The sequence below is a fragment of the Ranitomeya imitator genome, chromosome 1 (genome assembly GCF_032444005.1).
Source record: "Ranitomeya imitator isolate aRanImi1 chromosome 1, aRanImi1.pri, whole genome shotgun sequence".
NCBI classification, from domain to species: domain Eukaryota; kingdom Metazoa; phylum Chordata; class Amphibia; order Anura; family Dendrobatidae; genus Ranitomeya; species Ranitomeya imitator.
Window position 1 is genome coordinate 1106632854 of NC_091282.1, and position 14670 is coordinate 1106647523.

A 14670-nucleotide genomic window follows, 5' to 3' on the forward strand; every position below is an offset into this window, starting at 1 on the left:
TCCTCTGCTGCAACAGGCAAAAACCACAGGGTCCTAGTGCCCTCTCAGTGGGACTACAGTTCACCCTCTTACATGCCACCCCACTAGAGGTTGGCGTCCTCGACATACCTTCCCACTCAAATTCATCTTGAGCATATCGCTGAGGCGGTATTCCTGCCGTAGATCGTGTAGTTCTCCTGAGTCCTACATCAACAGGTGCGACCTTAGAGGGAGCTAGAGTCTCTTCCGTGGTCGTGTTAGTGGGCGTAAGTGGAGTTGTCTCCTCCTGCGGCTCGATGTCCTGTGATACAGCGTCAGGACCAAGCAGTTGACCTGATGCACTCTCCTCAACAACATCCTCCATATCCCCAACATTCTCATCACCCGAGGCCAGATCGGTCACAGGGGGCAAATAAGCAGGCGCAGGAGTAAGCACACCATCAAACTCAAGATCATTCAGAGCTTCCGCCCCTTGGAACATGGCCTCTGGCTCTAGGGGGGTAGGCGCCGAATCTTCAAACCAGCACCATTGTAACATGTTACGATGCAAATTACGGGTTGGCCCCCCTGTCCCCACCGGTTCGACCTCGTACACTGGAATCTCAGGGTTCACCTGTTTTTTTTATCAGATACGGTATCGCCTCCCATCGGTCACTCAGCTTTCCTGACTGTCGTTTTGTCCTCACCAACACTCTGTCCCCCGGAGAGAACAGCTCTGTTTGTACAGGTCGCGTGTCCTTATGGACCACCTGTCGAAGGCGGTCGCCCACCACCTGATGCACCACCCTCAACCGCCGCCGATGCTCTCGTACCCACTCGGATGCAGTCCGAAGGGGGGCGGAGGAGGGATCTGGCATGTTCAAATCCTCAATGTCTCGGCCAGGTCTACCAAACATCAACATGTGTGGTGAGTAACCAGTAGTACTGTGCACCCTGTTATTGTAAGCCCACATCAATTCGGGGAGATACTCAGGCCAGCATGTCTGTTGCTGACTCTCTAAGGACCTCAACATTTGCAACAGGGTCCGATTAAAACGCTCACACGCCCCGTTACCCTGAGGGTAGTAAGGCGTTGTTCTCGACTGCTCGATACCATAGAGCTGGTGCAACTCTTTCATCAGCGTCCCCTGAAAGCAGGCCCCTTTATCTGAATGTATTCTCTGCGGACACCCGAACACTTGGAAGAAATGTCGGCACACTGCCTCAGCCGCTGACTTGGCCGTCTGATCTCTTGTCGGCACCGCTACAGCATACTTGGTAAAGTGATCTGTCATCACCAGGCAATAGGAGTACCCTGACGTAGAGTACCCTATCAACACGTAGTCAATCATGAGTAGCTCCAGTGGAGCTGAAGTCTTAATAGACTGTGTGGGAGCCCGCTGCTCAGGGCTTTTGTTGAGCCCACAAATTCGGCACTGCCGACACGCGTCGGCCACCATCCCTCCCAACTCAGGGCAGTAGAGGACTCGCTGCAACCACTGAAGTGTCTTTTCACTTCCAAAATGGGCCCCCTTCTCATGCGCCTCACGAGCAACCACTGGCCCCATCCCCACAGGAATTATCAGTTGGTACCGATGCTGCAGCTCCGATGGCAGGTACACCTTACGATACAAAAGACCTTGCTCCACACACAATTTATCCCATTGTCGAAGGAGTTTCATTCCTTCCATGGACAACTGAGCCTTGTCCTCTGCACTGGGCCAGGCCTTGTTTTGTACCCAACGGCGCACAAGTGCAATGTCCGGACACTCATCCTGGACTCTTGTCCAATCTGAGGGTGTTTTACCCAGGACACAGGGCATCCCGGTGGCCACCCCACTTGAGTGTACCACACTTTGGAAGATAGGTATCTGCCCCAAAGCTGGAGTTTCAGTATCCTCAAGTTGTTCGTCAACATCTTCCCCGGATGACCCAAGGGGCACTCTTGACAATGCATCTGCATTGCCGTTCTCTCGACCAGAGCGAAATTTAATGCGGTAATTGAACTTGGCCAGTCTGGCGACCCACCGCTGCTCCAACGCCCCCAGTTTTGCATTCTCTAAGTGAGCTAGCGGGTTGTTATCTGTCATGACTAGCACCTCAGCTCCTGTTAGATACTCGGCGAAGCGTTCTGTCATTGCCCACACCAGGGCCAGCAATTCCAGCCGGAATGAGCTGTAGTTAGCCGGATTTCGCTCGGAGTCTCTTAAAGATCTGCTGCCATAAGAAATCACTCGTTCTCGGCCGTCCTGCACCTGTGCTAGTACTGCCCCCAACCCATGAAGACTACCATCGGTATACAACAAAAAAGGGGTGTCAAACCGGGCGTAGGCCAGCAATGGGGCACTCGTTAGGGCGGTTTTCACTCCATCAAATGCCTTTTTCTGTAGGGGCCCCCATGGAATGGGGCGATTTCGAGGACCCAGCGCTGTCCCTCTCAAAAGTTCATTCAAGGGACTCATCACTTGTGAGAATTTAGGCACAAACCGCCGATAGTATCCTGCTAGGCCCAGGAAGGCCCGCACTTCTCGCAGGTCACAAGGAGGTGGCCACTCTTGTACCGCCTTAATCTTACTGGCTAAAGGTAGTACCCCGTCCGGGGTCACCAGATGCCCCAAATATTCAATCTGGTTTCGTAACAGTTGACATTTTTTTGGCTTTATTTTCAGGCCGTAGCTCTTGAGCCGCCGGAGAACTTGATGCAGCTTCTCCAGATGATCTTCAAATGAGGTTCCGAACACCACAATGTCGTCTAGATATATCAGGACTGATTCAAAATTTAGATCGCCCAAGCAATGTTCCATCAGGCGTTGGAAGGTTCCTGGGGCGGTAGCGAGGCCAAAGGGCATCCGGTTGAACTCAAAGAGCCCCATTGGCAAGACAAACGCCGTCTTGGCCCGATCTTTTTCAGCCATTGGGACCTGCCAGTACCCGCTTGCCAAATCCAACGTTGAGAAATACTTGGCCCGACCCAGGGCCGACAGGGATTCTTCAATACGGGGTAAAGGATATGCGTCCCGTACGGTGTGGGCATTCAATTTCCGATAGTCCACACAAAATCGGAGTGTCCCATCCTTCTTGCGGACCAAGACTACAGGGGCCGCCCAGGGACTCCGGCTCTCTCGGATCACTTGGTTGTCCAGCATACTGGCCACCATGCTCTTCACCTCTTGATAGAGCGCCGGAGGAATTTGACAATATCTTTCTCTAATGGGTGGAGTATCCCCCGTTGGAATCTCATGCTCAATCGTCTGGGTACACCCGAAGTCCTCTCCATGTCGGGAAAATGTCTCTTGATGTTTCCACAAAACTCTCTCCAACTGCTCCAACTGCACAGGGGTCAGCTTCTCCCAATCCACTCCCATCTGCTCCATGATCACATGAACATTCCATTCCTCCGTAGGAGGTTCAGTCCGGCCTACCTCGACCGCGAATGTCCAGGATGACTGTTGGTCTGGTCGCAATTCGAACCCTGCATTTTCCGGCACCTTCTCTGCCGGCACGAACAGTTCAGCCAGTATGGTCCCAGCGGGAATTGCAACAGCTTCATCTAAAACATTGATGCATCGGACCGGCACTCGTCCATTCTTCACAATCGCCAAAGACCGGGCCACATGTACCTTGGCAAATGAGGAACCCTCTCGGGCGGGCTCAAGTAGCACTTCAAGCCCATTCAATCTCTGTGCAGCTCCCACAGGCAGCATTAAGAGTTCCTCTTGTCTGGGTCCCAGCAGGATCGGGGCCCTCGAAGTCACTCGGACCCGGCCCACCCGGCCACCTGGGACCGCACTTTTCAGCAAGTCGCAACTCAGCACTAGACGGTGTAGAATTCTCTGTGTGGGTCGGTGTCTTGTCGCACGGGCCCAGTATCGGGGTCCTTCACTGGCATACATCTGGTGATTCAAATCTCGCAGCACGTTCATTCCGAGCGTCACTTCCATCCCTCTTCTAGGGGGGTGATCCACCAGTACTACCCCTTTCTGCCCCAGCTCTTGACCAAACATTTTTAGTTGCATCCACACGATCCCTTTGACTGACAATTGACCATTATTTGCGGCGGTCAGTCGTATCACTCGGCCATCCTCTGGAATCACTAGTCGACTGAAGTATCTCTCATATACTTCTAGAGGCATTATAGTACATTCGGATTCCGTGTCAACCAAGCACCTCATCTTCCGCCCTTCAAACTCTGCTTCTATCACTGGACTACATGCAAACAAATCTTGTTCATTCCGTCGAGGGCTTTGTGTGGGTGGGGCCGCTGCTGCTTGCCCTCTCATGGCAGCGGCCGGAAGTTTAAAGCCGGCGACGGGGTTTCTGGGGCTGTAAGCGCCCGGCAGTAGCGCGAGATGTGTCCCTGGCGGCCACACTTCCAGCAGGTGATTGTTCCTCGTGGGCGAGGGCTTGACTCATTCTGATAGGACGACCTGGCCATTTGCGGGGTCACCGTTCCAGGGGGTGGGGCAGGAGGTTCCCGTGAGGGGGTAGAGGCGGGATCAACTGTCAGTTGAGACAATTTCAGCTTCAACTCCTTCACCTCAGCACGCAAAGCTTGTACCATGCTTACAAGCCCCTCTCCCCCCGACCCTGATGACACACCATCCTCCAGCTGGGCACTGTTCACTGACCCCTCGGGAACATAGGCTGATTTCTCTTCCCTTTCCACTGCAGCTCGGTAAATCTGCCAGAAAGATAACTCTGGTGCAACCCGCGCCATTTCCAACAGCTTGTCCCGGAGAAATCTATGGGCTAAACCGGTGATGAATTGGTCCCGGAGCAAGCGGTCTACCTCCCGGAACGCCCCCATGGCCCCCGGGTCTAGTCGCTGCATCTCATTCAACATCTCTTGTAAAATATTAGAGTACTGCATCAGGGACTCACACTCTCTCTGGGGACGATTAAAGAATAGGGACCGAAGCTGGGCCACACGCGCTCGGCCCCCCAAACTCCCCTCTAACAGTTCCAAAATCTTTTCTAATGTATCCCTCTCTGATTCTGGGCGCACCATCACCATACGCCTAATATCACCCTCCAGTGCATTTAATGCCAGCTCAGCGCGTAACGCGGGGGTCAAATTACACATGCGCAGAATACTCCGGATTCTTTCAGCCCAATCTTGCAACGCCATATTGCGCCCATCGTATTTCGGCATGTGCTGAAGTAAAGCTCCTACAGGCACATACCCTCCCGGAGTCGCAGCGGCTGCCAGGGGAACCCCAACCCCCGAGGAGGATGCGGATACAGCGGGGTCATTTCCACCCTCGCCCTCGTCCATGACAAACACTGGATCCTGCCGACTACGCCAAAAATGTAATGACCAGAGGTCCGAATAAGATCCAGTGAGTCACAAACCAAGACCAAGGCAGAAATCTCCAACGGTATTTACTCAAAGGCAAAATAATCAAGGTAATATGGAGAATATTAAGGCAGATGCACCCCAAAGATACACTAATTCAGCAGCAGCTGAAATCACTGTGCCACTCAAAGGTCTCCTGAGAACTGTGTACTACAACAGACTAGTAAGAAATTTACCTAACAGACAACTAAAAACAGGAACAAGTGTAAATTGAATGTAGTGTTATTAAGGGAGCCCCTGGAATGGCACATTGAGTATAACTTACACAACTCTAATATAAGATACACCTCTAAAGTAACAACTTAACACTCTGAGCAGAGATACCCGGGTATCTATAACTATGGTACCGTATCCTGAGATAGATTTCCTCTCAGGCAGGAATCCGCACAGGCTGTAGCCAGTCCATATCTTCAGCGCCAATAAGTTACATCAAGCTCCTCTTGTCTTGTCGGCCGATGCCGAGCCCAAACGCCGGGGACTTAGTTAGTGGTCTCACGATGTAGTCTCTGCTTCTGTAGCTCCTAGGAATGCTTCCACGACAATCCGTCCGTCTCTGTATCAGCAGTCTGTCCAGACTTGTTTCTCCACTCAATGCACAGGGAATCCACAGACTTCCAAATTCGTACTGGGTTCTTAGCAAAGTCTCCGTCTTTTCTTAGATAAACGGTTAGCTCCTCTCCAGGAAACGTTAGCAACACAAGTCTCTCACAGAGTTAAACAAAAGGTTAGCTCTTCTCCAGGGGAACGTTAGCAACAAAAAGTCTCTCAAAAGCTTCTTTTCCTCCAAAAACACTTGCAGTAAATCCACACAGTCTCTTTTTAAGATCTCACAGCAGCCTCTCCTTTTCTTCCCGCCTTTTCTCTCTCAGCTCTCACTTCCTACTCTCACTTTACACTCGAGACACTAGACCCCACCCCGCAGCACACATTGTCTCTGGGAGGTCTGTCCTCTTCTGCAACAGGCAAAAACCACAGGGTCCTAGTGCCCTCTCAGTGGGACTACAGTTCACCCTCTTACACAAAGAGTCATATACCAACTGAGCTAAAATGTATCTATTTATTTTACTCACTGATATAGCGCCATTAATTCCACAGCACTTTACAGATGTTATCTTTACTGTCCCCATTGGGGCTCACAATCTACATTCCCTATGAGTCATTGGAGTGTGGGAGAAAACCAGAGTACCGGGAAGAAACCCACGCAAACACGGGGAGAACATACAAACTCTTTGCAGATGTTGTCCTTAGTAGGATTTTAACTCAGGACCCCAGTGCTGCAAAGCAACAGTGCTAACCATTAGGCCACCAAAAATCTCTACAAAGGCCAAGATCTGTGTTACCGCCATATCGTGACCATATACTGGTAGATATCAGCATAAGACGGACTCTACAACCCACACAAGTGGCTCAGGTAGTGCAGCTCATCCAGGATGGCACATCAATGCGAGCTGTGGCAAGAAGGTTTGCTGTGTCTGTCAGCGTAGTGTCCAGAGGCTTGAGGTGCTACCAGGAGACAGGCCAGTACACCAGGAGATGTGAAGGGGGCCGCAGGAGGGAACAACCCAGCAGCAGGACCGTTACCTCAGCCTTTGTGCAAGGATGAACAGGAGCAGCACTGCCAGAGCCCTGCAAAATGAGCTCCAGCAGGCCACAAATGTGCAAGTGTCTGCACAAATGGTTAGAAACCAACTCCATGAGGATGGTCTGAGTGCCCGACGTCCACAGATGGGGGTTGTGCTCAAAGCCCAACACCGTGCAGGATGCTTGGCAGTTGCCACAAAACAGGATTGGCAAATTCACCACTGGCGCCCTGTACTCTTCACAGATGAAAGCAGGTTCACACAGAGCACATGTGACAGAAGTGAAAGAGTCTGGAGACGCCATGGAGAGCGATCTGCTGCCTGCAACATCCATCAGCATGACCAGTTTGGCAGTGGCTCAGTAATGGTGTGCGGTTGCATTTCTTTGGAGGGCCGCTGTTGTGAATTCTGTTTTCGAACTCCCTCCTGTGGTCATGAATGGTACTTCGGCGAGTTCTGTCCATGGACTCCCTCTGGTGGCTGTGAGTGGAGCTGCTGCTTCTGAGGTTCCTTCCACAAGTGACGTAGTTTATTCTTTGGCTGGCTGTTCAATTTAACTCCACTCAGATCGTTACTCCATGCCAGCTGTCAATGTTCTTGTACTGGTTCAGTTCGCTCCTGGATCTTTCTGGTGACCTGTCTACTCCAGCAGAAGCTAAGTCCCTGCTAGTTATTATTTGTCCATTGTTTCCTTGTCCAGTTGGCTATCATGATTTTGTCTTGCTAGCTGGAAGCTCTGGGATGCAGAGTGGCACCTCCGCACCGTGAGACGGTGCGGAGGTCTTTTTGCACACTCTGCGTGGTCTTTTGTAGTTTTTGTGCTGACCGCAAAGATACCTTTCCTATCCTCAGACTGTTTAGTAAGTCTGGCCTCCCTTTGCTGAAACCTGTTTTATTTCTGTGTTTGTGACTTTCATCTTATCTCACAGTCAATATATGTGGGGGGCTGCCTTTTCCTTTGGGGAATTTCTCTGAGGCAAGTTAGGCTTTATTTTCTATCTTTAGGGCTAGTTAGCTCTTAGGCTGTGAAGAGGCGTCTAGGTCGTGTTAGGTACGCTCCACGGCTATTTCTAGTTGTGTGATAGGATTAGGGGTTGCGTTCAGCAGAGTTCCCACTTCCCAGAGCTTGTCCTGTGTGAGTTTAACCATCAGGTCGTTCCGGGTGCTCCTAACCACCAGGTCCATAACAGTACAGCTGGCCAAAAGTATTAATGCATCTCAATAGAGGGATAAGAGAAGTTGTGAGACCATTTTTTTTTTCTCTGCAGTGTTTTTGTCTTTCTTTTCCCCTTAACCTCTGGGTGGTTCTGGACACAGGTGTAGATATGGACATTCAAGGTCTGTCCTCTTGTGTGGATCATCTCACTGCAAGGGTAATAATAATAATAATAATAATTTTTATTTATATAGCACTAACATATTCCACAGTGCTTTACAAATTATAGAGGGGACTTGTACAGACAATAGACATTATAGCATAACAGAAATACAATTCAAAACAGATACCAGGAGGAATGAGGGCCCTGCTCGCAAGCTTACATACTATGAGGAAAAGGGGAGACACGAGAGGTGAATGGTAACAATTGCTTTAGTTATTCGGACCGGCCATAGTGTAAGGCTCGGGTGTTCATGTAAAGCTGCATGAACCAGTTAACTGCCTAAGTATGTAGCAGTACAGACACAGAGGGCTATTAACTGCATAAAGTGAATGAGAACATGATGCGAGGAACCTGATTGTTTTTTTTTTGTTTTTTTTTATATAAATAGGCCACACAGGGATCGTTAGGTTAATGCATTGAGGCGGTAGGCCAGTCTGAACAAATGAGTTTTTAGGGTACGCTTAAAACTGTGGGGATTGGGGATTAATCGCATTAACCAAGGTAGTGCAAAACATTCAAGATTTTGTGGTTCAGAATCCGATGTTAGAGCCTAGAATTCCAATTCCTGATTTGTTTTCTGGAGATAGATCTAAGTTCCTGAATTTCAAAAATAATTCTAAACTGTTTCTAGCTTTGAAACCCCGCTCCTCTGGTGACCCCGTTCAACAAGTAAAAATCATTATTTCTTTGTTGCGTGGTGACCCTCAAGACTGGGCATTGTCCTAAGCGCACTAAGCGGTTCGCTAGGTCTGCCAAACATTGGTACGGTACAGTCTAAATTTCTTTTGTCCGTTACTCTGATTTGCTCTCTGTCGTCCTATTCTGTTATGGCATTTGTGGATTCAGGCGCCGCCCTGAATTTGATGGGAGACCTTGCAGTATCCTATTCCATTGAGAGGAATTGATGCTACGCCTTTGGCCAAGAATAAGCCTCAGTACTATACTCAATTGACCATGTGCATGGCTCCTGCACATCAGGAGGATATTCACTTTTTGGTGTTGCATAATCTCCATGATGTGGTCGTTTTGGGGTTGCCATGGCTACAGGTCCATAATCCAGTATTGGATTGGAAATCTATGTCTGTGTCCGGCTGGGGTTGTCAGGGGGTACATGGTGATGTTCCATTGCTGTCAATTTCGCCTTCTACTCCTTCTGAAGTCCCTGAGTTTTTGTCAGATTACCGGGATGTATTTGAAGAGCCCAAATCCGGTGCCTTACCTCCTCATAAGGATTGCGATTGTGCTATTAATTTGATTCCTGCGTCTCTATGCTTGAGTTGTCGCCATGGTTATGGCGACGCTCATGTATGACGCCGCTACCGCTTGGAGTCTCGGATTCCTGGCTGACGCCTGCGTCACTTCCGGCCGGCGCCGCAGCGGTCATTGGTTCCCTGCTATTTAAACCCCGCCGTCCTGACCATTAGACACGCCCCCTGACGAAGGAGCTTGCGGGCTCCGAAACGCGCGTCGGGTGACCAGCGGACCGGACCCAGGGACACCGGAGTATTCCTTCCCCCCCTTTCTTGAGAGGTAATATATATATGGGCTGAGCGGCCGCTAGCCCATGGAGTTACACTTAGACTCTCATTATATTTTGTCAACCTTTACTATGGGGGGAACTAGTTAAGATTAGGTGTATGGTGCAACCTTATTTTTCTTCCCCATTTGGTTTTCCTAGGGATGTGTATGTGTCGTTGGGCTACAGGTACTCAGTGCATTTAACCCTGTGTGGTATACATTATAATTATTAGCACATTGTAGTGCCCACATTCTAGGACTGGGGTGTAGTATTATTTTATGCCCCATACCCTTAGGATTGATATCCATACTCTGGTGTCCTCTCCTCTATACGGCCATCTTTTATTATTAGGAGTCTGTGTCTCTTCGTCCGCTGACACAATCACACCTCTGTGTGGTGTTTCACACCATGGTCCCACTTTGTACCATTTATGTCCTGATTTTTTCTATGTGCAATATTTTATATGTTTAATAAAATTATTTATAGAATTGAGTTTCCAGTTTTGGTCGTGTTATGTGGTTTCCACACCTCTTCTCATATGCTGTTGTACGGCTTGGTTTGAATTTAAATCCCCTATAGAAGCAACAGATTAGTATAGACTCTGTTTTAGTGATGTTGCTATTGTATACCCTTATTCTTGAATTAATTTGATTCCTGGTAGTAAGTTTCCTAAGGGCCGACTGTTTAATTTATCTGTGCCAGAGCACGCCGTTATGCGGAGTTATATAAAGGAATCCTTGGAGAAAGGTCATATTCGCCCGTCGTCATCACTGTTGGGAGCAGGGTTCTTTTTTGTGGCCAAGAAGGATGGCTCTTTGAGACCTTGTATTGATTACCGCCTTCTTAATAAGATCACAGTCAAATTTCAGTACCCTTTGCCGCTGCTGTCTGATTTGTTTGCTCGGATTAAGGGGGCTAGTTGGTTCACCAAGATAGATCTTCGAGGGGCGTATAATCTTATGCGAATTAAACAGGGCGATGAATGGAAAACAGCATTTAATACGCCCGAGGGCCATTTTGAGTACCTGGTTATGCCATTCAGGCTTTCTAATGCTCCATCTGTGTTTCAGTCCTTTATGCATGACATCTTCCGAGAGTACCTGGATAGATTCATGATTGTATATTTGGATGATATTTTGGTCTTTTCGGATGATTGGGAGTCTCATGTGAAGCAGGTCAGAATGGTGTTCCAGGTCCTTCGTGCTAATTCCTTGTTTGTGAAGGGGTCGAAATGTCTCTTTGGGGTTCAGAAGGTTTCATTTTTGGGTTTCATTTTTTCCCCTTCTACTATCGAGATGGACCCTGTTAAAGTTCAGGCCATTTACGATTGGACTCAGCCGACATCTGTGAAGAGCCTGCAGAAGTTCCTGGGCTTTGCTAATTTTTACCGTCGCTTCATCGCTAATTTTTCTAGTGTTGCTAAACCGTTGACTGATTTGACCAAGAAAGGTGCTGATGTGGTCAATTGGTCCTCGGCGGCTGTAGAGGCTTTTCAGGAGTTGAAGCGTCGTTTTTCTTCTGCCCCTGTGTTGTGCCAGCCAGATGTTTCGCTCCCGTTTCAGGTTGAGGTTGATGCTTCTGAGATTGGAGCAGGGGCTGTTTTGTCGCAAAGAAGTTCTGATGGCTCGGTGATGAAACCATGTGCCTTCTTTTCTAGAAAATTCTCGCCTGCTGAGCGCAATTATGATGTTGGCAATCGAGAGTTGTTGGCCATGAAGTGGGCATTCGAGGAGTGGCGACATTGGCTTGAAGGAACCAAGCATCGCGTGGTGGTCTTGACGGATCACAAGAATTTGACTTATCTCGAGTCTGCCAAACGGTTGAATCTTAGACAGGCTCGATGGTCGCTGTTTTTCTCCCGTTTCGATTTTGTGGTTTCGTACCTTCCGGGCTCTAAGAATGTGAAGGCTGATGCCCTGTCAAGGAGTTTTGTGCCTGACTCTCCGGGTGTTCCTGAGCCGGCGGGTATTCTCAAAGAGGGGGTAATTTTGTCTGCCATCTCCCCTGATTTGCGGCGTGTGCTGCAGAAGTTTCAGGCTGATAGACCTGACCGTTGTCCAGCGGAGAAACTGTTTGTCCCTGATAGATGGACTAGTAGAGTAATCTCTGAGGTTCATTGTTCGGTGTTGGCGGGTCATCCTGGAATCTTTGGTACCAGAGATTTGGTGGCTAGATCGTTTTGGTGGCCTTCTTTGTCACGGGATGTGCGTTCTTTTGTGCAGTCCTGTGGGACTTGTGCTCGGGCTAAGCCCTGCTGTTCTCGTGCCAGTGGGTTGCTTTTGCCCTTGTCGGTCCCAAAGAGGCCTTGGACGCATATTTCCATGGATTTTATTTCAGATCTCCCTGTCTCTCAAAGGATGTCGGTCATTTGGGTGGTTTGTGATCGCTTCTCTAAGATGGTTCATTTGGTACCCTTGTCTAAATTGCCTTCCTCCTCTGATTTGGTGCCATTGTTTTTCCAGCATGTGGTTCGTTTGCATGGCATTCCGGAGAACATCGTCTTGGACAGAGGTTCCCAGTTTGTTTCGAGGTTTTGGCGGTCCTTTTGTGCTAAGATGGGCATTGATTTGTCTTTTTCTTCGGCTTTCCATCCTCAGACAAATGGCCAAACCGAACGAACTAATCAGACTTTGGAGACATATGAGATGATTTGTTTCTGCTGATCAGGATGATTGGGTGTCCTTCTTGCCTTTGGCTGAGTTCGCCCTTAATAATCGGGCCAGCTCGGCTACTTTGGTTTCGCCTTTTTTCTGTAATTCTGGTTTTCATCCTCGTTTCTCTTCAGGGCAGGTTGAGCCTTCGGACTGTCCTGGTGTGGATACGGTGGTGGACAGGTTGCAGCAGATTTGGACTCATGTGGTGGACAATTTGACATTGTCCCAGGAGAAGGCTCAACGTTTCGCTAACCGCAGGCGCTGTGTTGGTCCCCGACTTTGTGTTGGGGATTTGGTTTGGTTGTCATCTCGTCATGTTCCTATGAAGGTTTCCTCTCCTAAGTTTAAGCCTCGTTTCATTGGTCCTTATAAGATTTCTGAGGTTCTCAATCCTGTGTCATTTCGTTTGGCCCTTCCGGCTTCTTTTGCCATCCATAATGTGTTCCATAGGTCGTTATTGCGGAGATACGTGGCGCCTATGGTTCCCTCCGTTGATCCTTCTGCCCCGGTGTTGGTCGAGGGGGAGTTGGAGTATGTGGTGGAGAAGATTTTGGATTCTCGTGTTTCGAGACGGAAACTCCAGTACCTGGTCAAGTGGATGGGTAATGGTCAGGAAGATAATTCCTGGGTTTTTGCCTCTGATGTTCATGCTGCCGATCTAGTTCGTGCCTTTCATTTGGCTCATCCTGATCGGCCTGGGGGCTCTGGTGAGGGTTCGGTGACCCCTCCTCAAGGGGGGGTACTGTTGTGAATTTTGTTTTCGAACTCCCTCCTGTGGTCATGAATGGTACTTCGGCGAGTTCTGTCCATGGACTCCCTCTGGTGGCTGTGAGTGGAGCTGCTGCTTCTGATTCTGGTTCCTTCCACAGGTGACGTAGTTTATTCTTTGGCTGGCTGTTCTATTTAACTCCACTCAGATCATTACTCCATGCCAGTTGTCAATGTTCTTGTACTGGTTCAGTTCGCTCTTGGATCTTTCTGGTGACCTGTCTACTCCAGCAAAAGCTAAGTCCCTGCTAGTTATTATTTGTTCATTGTTTCCTTGTCCAGTTGGCTATCATGATTTTGTCTTGCTAGCTGGAAGCTCTGGGATGCAGAGTGGCACCTCAGCACCGTGAGTCGGTGCGGAGGTCTTTTTGCACAGTCTGCGTGGTCTTTTGTAGTTTTTGTGCTGACCGCAAAGATACCTTTCCTATCCTCAGTCTGTTTAGTAAGTCTGGCCTCCCTTTGCTGAAACCTGTTTCATTTCTGTGTTTGTGACTTTCATCTTATCTCACAGTCAATATATGTGGGGGGCTGCCTTTTCCTTTGGGGAATTTCTCTGAGGCAAGGTAGGCTTTATTTTCTATCTTTAGGGCTAGTTAGCTCTTAGGCTGTGAAGAGGCGTCTAGGTCGTGTCAGGTACGCTCCACGGCTATTTCTAGTTGTGTGATAGGATTAGGGGTTGCGTTCAGCAGAGTTCCCACTTCCCAGAGCTTGTCCTGTGTGAGTTTAACCATCAGGTCGTTCCGGGTGCTCCTAACCACCAGGTCCATAACAGGCCGCACAGCCCTCCATGTGCTCACCAGAGGTAGCCTGACTGCCATTAGGTACCAAGATGAGATCCTCAGACCCCTTGTGAGACCATATGCTGGTGCGGTTGGCCCTGGGTTCCTCCTAATGCAGGACAATGCAAGACCTCATGTGGATGGCGAATGGAGAGCGGGACGGCGAGTGCAGAGAGAGATGGCGAGTGGAGCGGGACTGTGGATGGAGAGTGCCGGACGACCATTAGCGAGCGGGGCTGCGAAGGGAGACAGCGAGACGGCCGTGGAGAGCAGGGCTGCTGAGGGGAAGAGCGAGGCTGTGGAGGGAGAATGCGGGATGATGATTGTAGAGTGGGGCTGCAGAAGGAAAGAGCGTGACGGTGGATGCACAGCTGGGCTGAGCCAAATAATCACACGTACACTGAGGTCTGGAGGAATAGCTGACTTCTGAGCCAAGCATACACATGTACACTGGGGTCTGGAGGAATAGCTGACTGCTGAGCTGAGCATGCACATGTACACTGGAATCTGGAGGAATAGCTAATTGCTGAGCCAAGCATGCACATGTACATTGAGGTCTGGAGGAATAGATGACTGCTGAGTAGTGTTGAGCATTCCGATACCGCAAGTATCGGGTATCGGCCGATATTTGCGGTATCGGAATCCCGATACCGAGTTCCGATACTTTTGCAATATCG